Here is a 10,259-nt window from a genome sequence, read left to right on the forward strand (position 1 = left end):
GCAATTTGTCAGCATCATTGGGGCTTATTGTTTTCCTTCTGAAGTTTTATCTTATTTTCTTTTCCTAAATTAAATACTTATTCATTAGAGATGAAGGAACATGTTATGCTTGAAACGTTCTTCGGATTTTGTTAAACTCCTCCCTTTCAGAAACCTTCCCACAGTCCTCTCAAGGGCAGCCAACCACCCTCTGAAGAAATATCTGTGCTCCCTACGGGGCAGAACTTCAAGGGGAGAGGGGCTGCTTCGTCAAGTCATCGCACCCACCTCCTGCAAACGGAGCTCGCCTAATTAGCAAAGGTTTGCTTTTTGCATATTTGATCAGCTGGGTCGTACTGTGTCCCCAGCCTCACTGGGATGAAGCACTCAATACAACTGCTCGATACCCTAAGTGTCTAATCCATAGCTCTGCTGCTGGAGCTCGAGCTGCGTGATGGACGGAGCTGGCCTTTGCAACCCACAAGCTCTATCCCACTTCATTTCTGGAGGGCAGGGTTAGTGAGAATCCTCACACAGCCTGCTCCCCATCCAGCGTGGAAGGAAGTTTTAGAATCCTCTCTTTTCATTGGGAAGAAAAGCTTGACATGCACAGACTGAAAAGCAGGAGTGAAACTACATTCCCCGCACGTACACTGCTTATGCCATTCTCTGTCACGCCTGGGCTTTGGAGGACCATGAAATCCACAACCATGACCGCTGTGATTCCCTGACCCAGGTCCTGTGCCCCTCGAACATCTCCTAGTGGGCTCACCAAGGCCAGTGATCAACCTCCTGCCCTGCACATCCCGTGCAGTGCAAAACAAACCAAGGGTACATGCAGGACCTCAACCTACTGTGAGACAGATGCCTTCTAGCGCCAGGAACCCTGCTGCAAGCTGCTTCACACCACTGTGATTCAGAGGGAAAAGTTAACAAAGCCACAGCAAAGGCACGACCACCAGGTTTGCACGGAGAAGAGGTGCTCCATGCCTGCACAAATAGGGACATCCAAGTGACAGACACATAAGAACTAGTCCTGCAGCTCGGCAGCACAGCAAGCAAGACTGCTGTGTACATGGACACCTTCACAGTGTTGGGAGTAACAGGGCCTGGTGAACTAAAAACCAGAAGGAATTCTGCACAGAAGTATTGGCACTGACCTGGATTCCTTTCCTATCCCAGGAAAAGTCACAAGTTGCTATCTTTAGTTTCCCCCTATTTCAGTGAGGATAAGGCTCTTTGCTGACTCCCATTACTTCACAGTGTCACAGAAAAAAAGAGACATAAGAACGTCCCTGTGAGTGCAGCATGCTGCACAGGAACATTTCCGAGAGACAAACCAATAGAACGAAATGAGAGAGGGTACCAACATGAATATCAGAGTGGATGAGCAACGGGAAGCGACTGGGACTTCTTCTGACAATTTTCACAGAGAGAACACTTCACCCAAAGGGACCAAAGGCAAAGACCTTCCAGCAGGCACCCCCAGCTCTCTCCATCAGTCCTGCTATCGCGTCTCACTGCTGATCCTACCCAGGTGCAGGGATGAGACAGCAGCCACGAGCAGCGTGGTACCGGTACCCCCAGCCTCGCAGCACGCCCTGCTTTGGGTTGGCCATGCCTCGGCCTTTCTAGTGCATCGTGGCTCCACGGCCAGCACTGCCTGCCCAGCTAGGTTCACCACGTGCTGTGCAGGGTGTGCATCTCCCACACAGCAAACTGTGACTAGTCCTTTCTATTTCGAGCAACCCTGCAGTGTAAACCCGTCTCCTCCCTTTGATAAGGGCCCTATCGCTAGATAGCATTAATCCCCATCTCTCTCTTGGCACAAGGAAATACAGCTTTGCAGGCAGGGTGGATAAAATCACTGCTCCACGAAGTCTTTTTTTTCTAAATAGAGTGTCTAGTATCCTGCAAAAACATGCATGAGGACAGCCCCAGACAGCACTGACAGTGTGCAGGGTCTCTAGGTGCAGTAGTTCTCCCCAGCTCCTACTGAATTCAATAGGACTGGAGCATTTTCAGTGTCTTTCTAGACCAGGAAAAAGGCCTTCTGAGACAAACAGAGTTTCCTGTTCAATATTTCATGCAATGACTCCTCCAAAGGTGTAAACAGGAATAATGCCTCTCCACTTAGCCAGCAAACGAGCGTCTGCCTTCCCTTCCTTTTATTGCCTTTACATGTTAAATGCCATTTAGACGGGGATTTGCCAGATGCCCAGCTTCGGCTGAGACTCCGCAGGTTGTGGGAAACCCAGCAAGGCCCCCATCCAGATCTGCAGGTGGATTTGGGGCGAGAGGATGCACTCAGCTCTCCCAGCAGCCACCCCTCACCCTTTTCCCTGCCAGCAACCCACAGGGAGCCGCATACTTCAGAGAGACTGCACATCTGGGCTCAGGCATACCACTTCGCTTAGAGCAGAAAGCCACATTTCCAAGCCATGCCTCAAAAAACCAAAGCATCTTCCCAGCAGATCTCTGGGGGCGGTTATCTTTTGGGAAGGGAAAGTTACACCGTCGGGGCACCCCCTACAAAAATTCCTGACATGCACGACAGCAGCGCTCTGCCCAGGCACCCCAACTGCAGCTGCCGGGGAGGGAAGGCACTGGGCCAGCCTTGCTCCACCACAGCCACGCTTCCCTCCAGCCCCATCGCCAGCGAGAACGCCGAGTGCATGTCACGGCCATCAAATGGTCTTTTAGCTAAGTGACAACAGACGCGATTCGGAGTCAGCATATTTTGATCACAGCGCATTGTGAGCAGGATTCAAGAGAGCGCCCACATCGCGGTATAGCTCAGACACAAAAATTAAATTGCGACGTCACGAGCTTCTCTCCAGCTACACCTTCCCCTCTGAACGGATCCCATACCTGCAAAGGCCGTGCTGGGTACGCAATGTGTTCCTGATTACAGCCCGTACGCCTAATCTCGAGGGCGCCGCCTTGTTTTCGAAGGCGCTCGGCGAGTCACGCACTCGGGTACGTGCTGCCCGTTATCTGCAGGAGGCTTACAACTGGAATCCCCGTGATTCACATTTTCCAACGCTCATGTCCAAACCCTTCCCCGGACCAGCTCCTCCGCGCTCTACCATTTCACAACCCGCCACGTTCGCAGCCAGGCAGGAGCAAGCCACACGCCAAGGAGCTGCCGGCCACAGTGGCGACCGTCCCCGGGCAGCGGGCGCGCAGTGGGGAGGCTTCCAGCCCAAAGCGGCCGTGGCTCCCCGCCGCCTCTACCCGCTCATTGAGGGATGGCTGGGAAGCACGCGGCTGGCTTCCAGAACCACCCCAAAGAGTTGGGCTGGGAGGTCCTCGAGGCCTGGCCGTGCCTCCCGGGGTGGGTGTGGGAAGCGAGCAGGGTTGTGGCCACGTAGCCGTCTTACTGGGCTCGGCATCCCCATGCACCTTGGGATGGACGGGCTGGCCACCACCCCACTAGTGCTCCTGGCCAGCCACGCAGCCCTGCTCCTTCTGCAGGAGTCTCAGAGGGTGCTGCCACTTCCTTCAACCCATATTTACATCACGTTTAAAATGCGAAAGACAGCAGAAGGGGCCAAAACCAAAGCGCGAAGCAACCAAAAGCAACTTCCACTGTCAGGCTGTAGGTTCAGCCGATTCTTTCCCAGGGGCACCAAAATGGAGGCGTTTTGCTTTCTTCACGCTATTTTTGTAAACTACGAGCAAAGTGAAATCATGAATTTCTGTTAACATACCACTTCTTAGCCTCACATAAATCCTATACTTTGCTATCACCATGTGACAGATAAACTAAGATACCAACAGCTACACTGCACAGCCCTACCCGATGATACAGAACAAGAAGCAGAAAATCGGAACTCACAAACAACTTGTTGTCTTGCCCCAAAGCTTCAGGGACAGCCTGGGAAGAGCACCCACACTCTGCTTGCTCCTTGTGCCAACAGCAGTTGCATTCTCCACCCTGTCCCTCTGCCATCACTGCACTGCTCTCAGCCATCTCCAGCTCAACACTGCAGCCCAAAATGAAGGATATTTTTTAGATTCCAATCACGAGGACACTTCCCTCATCAAAAAATACCTGGCCAACCCATCTACACAGGGTACCTTCGAGGGCCAGCAAAGAGCTCAGGGCTGAGGCCAGCACGGCACAGAGCATCCCAGTGCCCGCAGCTGGGAGCAGAGGGGCCCTCCCTGCCTCGATCCTAAAACCAAAGGCAAAGATGCCACCTCCTCAGTCCCCGGCATGGCTTCTTGTGGCAGCAGCCACGTCCTGCTCCGAGGGCCGACACGCAGCTCATCAAACTGGGTGCAGTCCCAGCCAGCTCATGGCAGGGCTGAATTCTGTCGGTGTGCTTTTGCCCACGCACACTAAGGCTGCTCTTCAAAACCCCCTCCGACAACGAGACAAAACTCCTCGCATTTAGACAGTATTTTCCACCATTTCTGCTTGCACAGACAGCGGTGGCCCTGCACCCTTGCAAATGGGACAGACAAAGCAGCAGCAGCAGCAGCGGAGCTTTTAATCCGCTCTTCCCCTCTCCTACCGACAGCGCCGCAGCCTTAAATGGAGCTGGTTAAAAGCCAGCCTCAAAAACACGAGCGGTGATCTGACCTGCTCCGCAACAACAACAACGCGCAGGGACAAAAACTTAAACACCGGCTGAATGAAATGAAAATTACAAGGTAAAGGTCGCATTCCCTGAACTTGTGCCAACTGCAAGACTCTTACATTACGCTGCCGCAGCTTTCCAAATTTTAAATACAATAATTTTCTGTATTAAGGGCCCAGGAACCCTAATGGAGGCATAATTAGGCATTTATGCCAGGCCCATATGAGAGAAGCTTGAAAAACTTAAATAAACTGTGAATGGCAGGATTAATACCACAGCTTTTCATTTTGTACAGCTGTTTGAATACAGTGCACTGACTGTGATGGCATCAGCTGTTGCTTTACTCTCGGTCAGTATTTCTGAGGTTAAAACAGGCAGTTCTTTTAACCCAATGAATAATTACCCCCTCTCATTGTTGGCCTGTTTGCTTCAGCAAAGAGGGGTTGGATGCGTATTTGCTTTACATTAAAAAAAAAAAAAGAAAGAAAGAAAGGAAGAAAGAAAACGAAAAGAAAGAAAGAAAGAAAAGAAAAAGCCAAACTACACACAAAATTAGCTGGCCCGATGCAAAACCCATTGACGCTCGGAGGAGAATTGCAATGGTGAGCGGGCGGGGGAGGAAGTAATGCAGTTTTGGAGATCATCTGCACGAGTGGGAATATCATATAGATGCCGGGAGAGTCCTTGAGAAAACATCTCACCTCAGCCCCGATTGAAGAGGAAAGACAATACTTCGGTGAAACGTAATTCGGTATTTGTAGGAAAGGCTCCAGTAGCAAAGTGCTTACTAACGCAAGGAGCCTTGTAAATTTTATTGTGAATGGAACGGGCAGCGGCAAGAGCGCGACACAGCACAGCTTAGCCAGTAACAAGTAGAGAAATGTGTTACTTAGAAGCTCTAGAAGACACCAGAAATTACTTGTAACGAGAACTCAAGCTCAGCGACCTTCAAGCACGATACAAAACAGCTCCCAGAATCGTCTCGCTACTTTTTTTTCCCCCTAGCAGTCCTTCGTTTTTACGGCCGGTGGCGGTTAGAAATATCGGATGGAAAGCGTTAATTGCAATTTCCTCGCTGTCTTTGAGCGCTTGCTTCTCGGTGGACATGGAAGAAACTCTGCAGGGAGCACATATGGGTAGAACTCACCACGCAACAGCTGCACGAGCGGTCCGGGAGGAGGGCTGGTGCCACGGGGAGCCTGACACCGCGTCCATGCGGGCAATGCCACCCAAACCACAGGCCCGGGCTCAGGGTTGGAGGATCCCACGGCAGCCCTCTGTTCTACAGGCAGCACTACAACAGTGTTGCTCTCAACCTGAAGGAGCACCGGGCACGAGGCCGCTGGGGAAAGGCGAGCGAACCAAAAGTGGATGTGGCTGCTCTCATTGAAAAGAAAAGTGGCCTACTCCAAAGGGGATTAGGCTAAAGTGAACTACGGCCACTTTACTTCTGAATGAGAGCATCCACACAATAGCGCAGTGCACTTTAACTAATGCACTTTATTTTTACACCCAGTCAATTTGTCTTACCTCTCCTGAGCGTCCTTGTGCGGACGCGCCCCGGGACCCACTGAGTTCCCCGGCCAAGCAGGAGCATTCGAGCAGCCCCGAGGGCCACCGCGTTTCCACACAGTCCTGCGACGGCCAACACGCAACCGCCCGCTGGGGAGGGACACTTCCTCGGGGCAGGTGGGGCTCTGGTGTGCTAACAGAGACCAGGCCCAGCACCCAGGCAGGCCCAGAACCCACACCAGAATGAGGCCCTCCCGCAGCCATCGGCCCGCAGGGCTCCCGCTCTCACCTACGTCCCCAGGCTAGACTGGATCTGATTTATTTTCCCCTCGTTTGCAGGTAATAAATAGGGAAAAGCAACCAAGCTAAGAAGGGAGCCGATGGCTGGGGAGTTGTCTTGAAGCTGAGTCACAAAATATCAGCGGTGGGAGAGATACCAGGTCATTAATCAGGGACAGAAATAGGTCCAAATCACACAAAATGTGTGCTCTATTAGAGGCTGGAGTCTCCCTCTCCAAAATACCGCTGCGACGGCAGGGAGGAAAAAAAAAAAAAAAACCAACCAACCTAAACACTCATTTACAAATGTGCCGGGTGAGTCAAAGCCTGTTACAAGCAACCGAGCATCCGGGCAGCGAGGGAACGCGCCAAGGACGTGCGATGGTACGGCAGCGCACCCAGCTCTCCTCGCACACAAACCCCGGCCGGGGGGAACGGCTCCAGCAACGTTCCACCATTTTAATGACTAGTTCGGAACAATCCTCGCCTTTATTTTCTGAAAGTTGTTTAGATTATACGAGATAGCTCCTAACTGCGAGCTCATGTGACCAAAAAAAAAAAAAAAAAAAAAAAAACCACCCCAAACGCAGCAACGCAAAAACAAAGAAGAGACTCTCTAATTTAAAGAAGCTGTGCTGGATTTTCGCCGTGTTTTAAGCTGCTTTCTTAAAGCGGTGTTTATCAGCGCGACCTACGCTTACTCATTTTGATTGAGTGCCTTATAATCTGATTTTTTCAGCGCTAACATCACCCGCTCCGGGCTCCGGCGACCCATGTGCGTGCACAGAGCCCACTGCCATCGCTGCTACCTGCGAACAGGCAGCGAGGGAAGAATCAAACCTGCGCCCACCAGGACTAACCTAAAGCAAAGCTCATTTTGCCCCACTCACTTCCAAGCTGCCCCAAAAGAACAACCTGAGCCTCAGCACCGCGCTCCCAACGGCGACGCCGCCGCCGAGCTCCCGCTTACGAGAATGGGACAGGGCAGGTTCACGAACATTTGCAACAAGAAAATAGATGGACGAAAAAGAAAAAGAAATGAAAAAGAGAATTGGAATTCTGCTCCACGAACTTCAGTTCGGAAAACTTTATACGGGAGCTGGGCCTGGGCACGCCACCTATGGAAGGCTGCAAATGTCATGCCCAGCAGTGAGGATGGATACGTTCGGGCTCACAAATGATTTGAAATCAAAAACTAAAAAACAAAAATCAGCAGAGATTCTTGAATTCAGACGAAATAACAGATGAAAGAAAATACATTCAAAGTCGCACCTCTTTAGCAGCGTATTTGCTTGCTTTAAGGAACGGGCGGCAAAGGAAAGCTGATCTTGCTAACGCGCTTTCAGTCGCAGTGCTTCTGATGGTAACAGGCCCCGAATAGAAATGAACGCGCCCTGTCTTCTACTCAACGCAGCCTGCTCAGCTCAGGCAAAAAAAGAACCCCCCCCAGAACAGAGCATCAAAAGGACTCATTGGCTCAAGGTGGCATAAAGTCAGGGGGACAGCCCTCCATTCTGAGCTTTGCAAGCACTGTTTTACCACTTCTCCTCCGCGTCCCACATCACCATAACACTTTCATTATGCAGAACCGAGCTCTGCCTTGCACCCTCTGTGCTGCATCTGCCCGCTCCTCCAATACGGGAGCACGCACAGCGAAGGCAGTAACATGTGCAACTTTTCCCACCCCTTGAAGCCATACATGGGTTTGAAAATACCCTCCAAGATGTCCCTAAGTAAAACACTATCCCTTCACCTCCTTTATTTTTTCCCCCTCCGCCAAAGGCATTATTTTAGCGTTGGCTGTAGCAAGGTACAAGCGATAGGTTTGAAATGTTTCGGGGAGCTATTGCAGTCGGAGCGAGGCGATGCCCTCAGCAGCCCGTCCACCTTCGGACACACCACGCGGTGCATCCCGGTTTACCGCGCTTTCTTCGTAAAGAACGCCGTGTTCTAAGCAACCTTTCCATCCCTCCAAAACGCCGCTGCCTCCCCGCGTGCCGATAGCAGAAACTCTGCAACCGCACGCATTAAAAATATCTGCTGCAGCATAAATGCGAGTGTTTGCTTTACGATATACATATAGATATATGATGTACCATCATCCAAGAAGGGCCATCTAAAACACCACAGTTGCAAACATTTAAGACTGTAACAAAAATGACTGCGACTCCAGTATCGGTTTACTATCCTTCAACCATTTCCCTGACAGTGGAGTCAAATAATGTTGAGTTATGAACCTTCTTACAGGAAGTCTTATTTCACGTTCATTTTTTGATCATTTCCCCCTGCGTCCCTCTCGGAATGTGGCCGTTTGCCGTTTCTACTTTACAAATTTCTGCAGACGTAATCGGCTCGTGCGTGATCCAATTATAATTTTGCCACGTAACGCCGCTCAACAGGTCTATTTCACCCAAGCAAAGCCCGTGTTGCCCCCCCAGCAAGCCATCTCACGTTGCTCACGCACTTCGAGTGCGGCGGCCACTCCGTTCCCCGCTTTCCTTAAGGGCTTTCGGGGGGCTTTATCCAGGCATGCTCTGGGGAAGCCTATCTGCAAAAAGCGCGATTTTACAGCTCGGATTCGAGCACCTGGGAGCCAAGGTGAAGAGCTTCCACCACCCGGCCCCTGGGAGCCGCTCGGCGGGTCTGGAGTCCCTAAGAAACGGAATTCCTGCAGCGCGGGTGGGGCGGCCTTTGGGGTTTCGCACAGGACGGACTTTTCCCATCTGCATCACGCAACAGCTGTGTTTTAAATCTTTCCGGGCTACGACAAACAGTTGAAAATTTAAACACGCCAATGTTTGAAAAGCTAATGATTAAAAAAGGTTTATTTTGAAACTCCGGCAATGGGCGCAAGGGTTCAGCGAGGGGTTTGGAGCCACGCTCCCCAGCTCACCGCTCCCGAGCAAAAACCCGACTCCTGCCCCTTCCCTTCTGGACGCGCAGCGGGAAGCAGCAGCCCGGTGGGTCCCACCCTGGCAGGCAGCGGGGTCGCGCCTGCGGGAGAAGGATGCTATTGGAGTGACCTCTGGCCAGCGCGCCAGTTAAATCACCGAACAATGGCCAGCGTTATGGGGCTTTCCTGCGCAAAATCTGGCATTAGTGTCACTGCCTTCCATTAAGCGGGGGGGGACTTAAAGGCGCTGGCACGGAGGGGCCTAGGAGGGAAGAATAAATAAGGGGAAACCAATAAATTAAAAAACCCTGTTAACTGTAACCTTTACTACCACAATATACGAAAATGTAATTAAACCCATCATAAAAGCTTTTACATACTTACTCTTTTATGACTCTCAAAAGCACAAAGGCGCGCAGCCCGCGCGCACCGCGCACCTCCCGCAATAAACGCACCGCGCGGGGACATCCTAATTAGCCGCAGCGGCGACGAGCACTCAACACCCCATTAGCTGCCCATTAGGGCCCAGATCCTGCCGGCCCCGGCGGCGCCGCGTCCCCGGGCAAAGCCCGCGGCTCTGGGCTCGGCCGCGCAACGTTGCGCCTTTTCCCTTCCGCGGGGCCGCGCGCTTCTTGCGCGGGGTGCCCTGGGAGAGCGGCGGGCCCTGCGCAGCGCCCGCGCTCCTCGGTGCGGCTTAGGGGGGGGCCGTGGGACGGGGACCCCCTCGCCCCCGACAACCCCCAAAAATGCAGCTTCGTTTCTTTAGCTTTCGCTTTAATAAAATAATGATTCGTTGGGAAAATGGGGTATAAATCTTCATTTTGGAGGCAATTAAAGTGTTGATTTCATTCGTGCCCCTAAGCGATTCTTGTAATTTGCTCAAATAGCTTTATGTACCCAGCACTCCAGAGCTTTTAGAAACCCATTTTCTAGTTAGACTTGTTGGATTACAATTCGGATACAGAGGAGGCGAGGCCGGGTCTCCCCATCCCGATCCCGGCCGCAGG

The 10,259-nt window shown here is 51.9% G+C and overlaps 1 protein-coding gene and 1 long non-coding RNA gene across 2 annotated transcripts in view; both read right to left on the minus strand.

The window, feature by feature from the left end:
- Positions 1-10,259, minus strand: part of MEIS1 (Meis homeobox 1) — a gene marked incomplete in the record, with an annotated part of 95,798 nt that overhangs the window by 75,127 nt on the left and 10,412 nt on the right.
- LOC110397011 overlaps positions 9,167-10,259 on the minus strand; it is a 4,880-nt gene continuing 3,787 nt past the window's right edge. The window contains exon 2 of the long non-coding RNA XR_002437461.1: positions 9,167-9,514. This is a non-coding gene — a long non-coding RNA (uncharacterized LOC110397011). The remainder of the gene's footprint in view (positions 9,515-10,259) is intronic.

The sequence above is a fragment of the Numida meleagris genome, chromosome 3 (genome assembly GCF_002078875.1).
Source record: "Numida meleagris isolate 19003 breed g44 Domestic line chromosome 3, NumMel1.0, whole genome shotgun sequence".
Lineage (NCBI taxonomy): Eukaryota > Metazoa > Chordata > Aves > Galliformes > Numididae > Numida > Numida meleagris.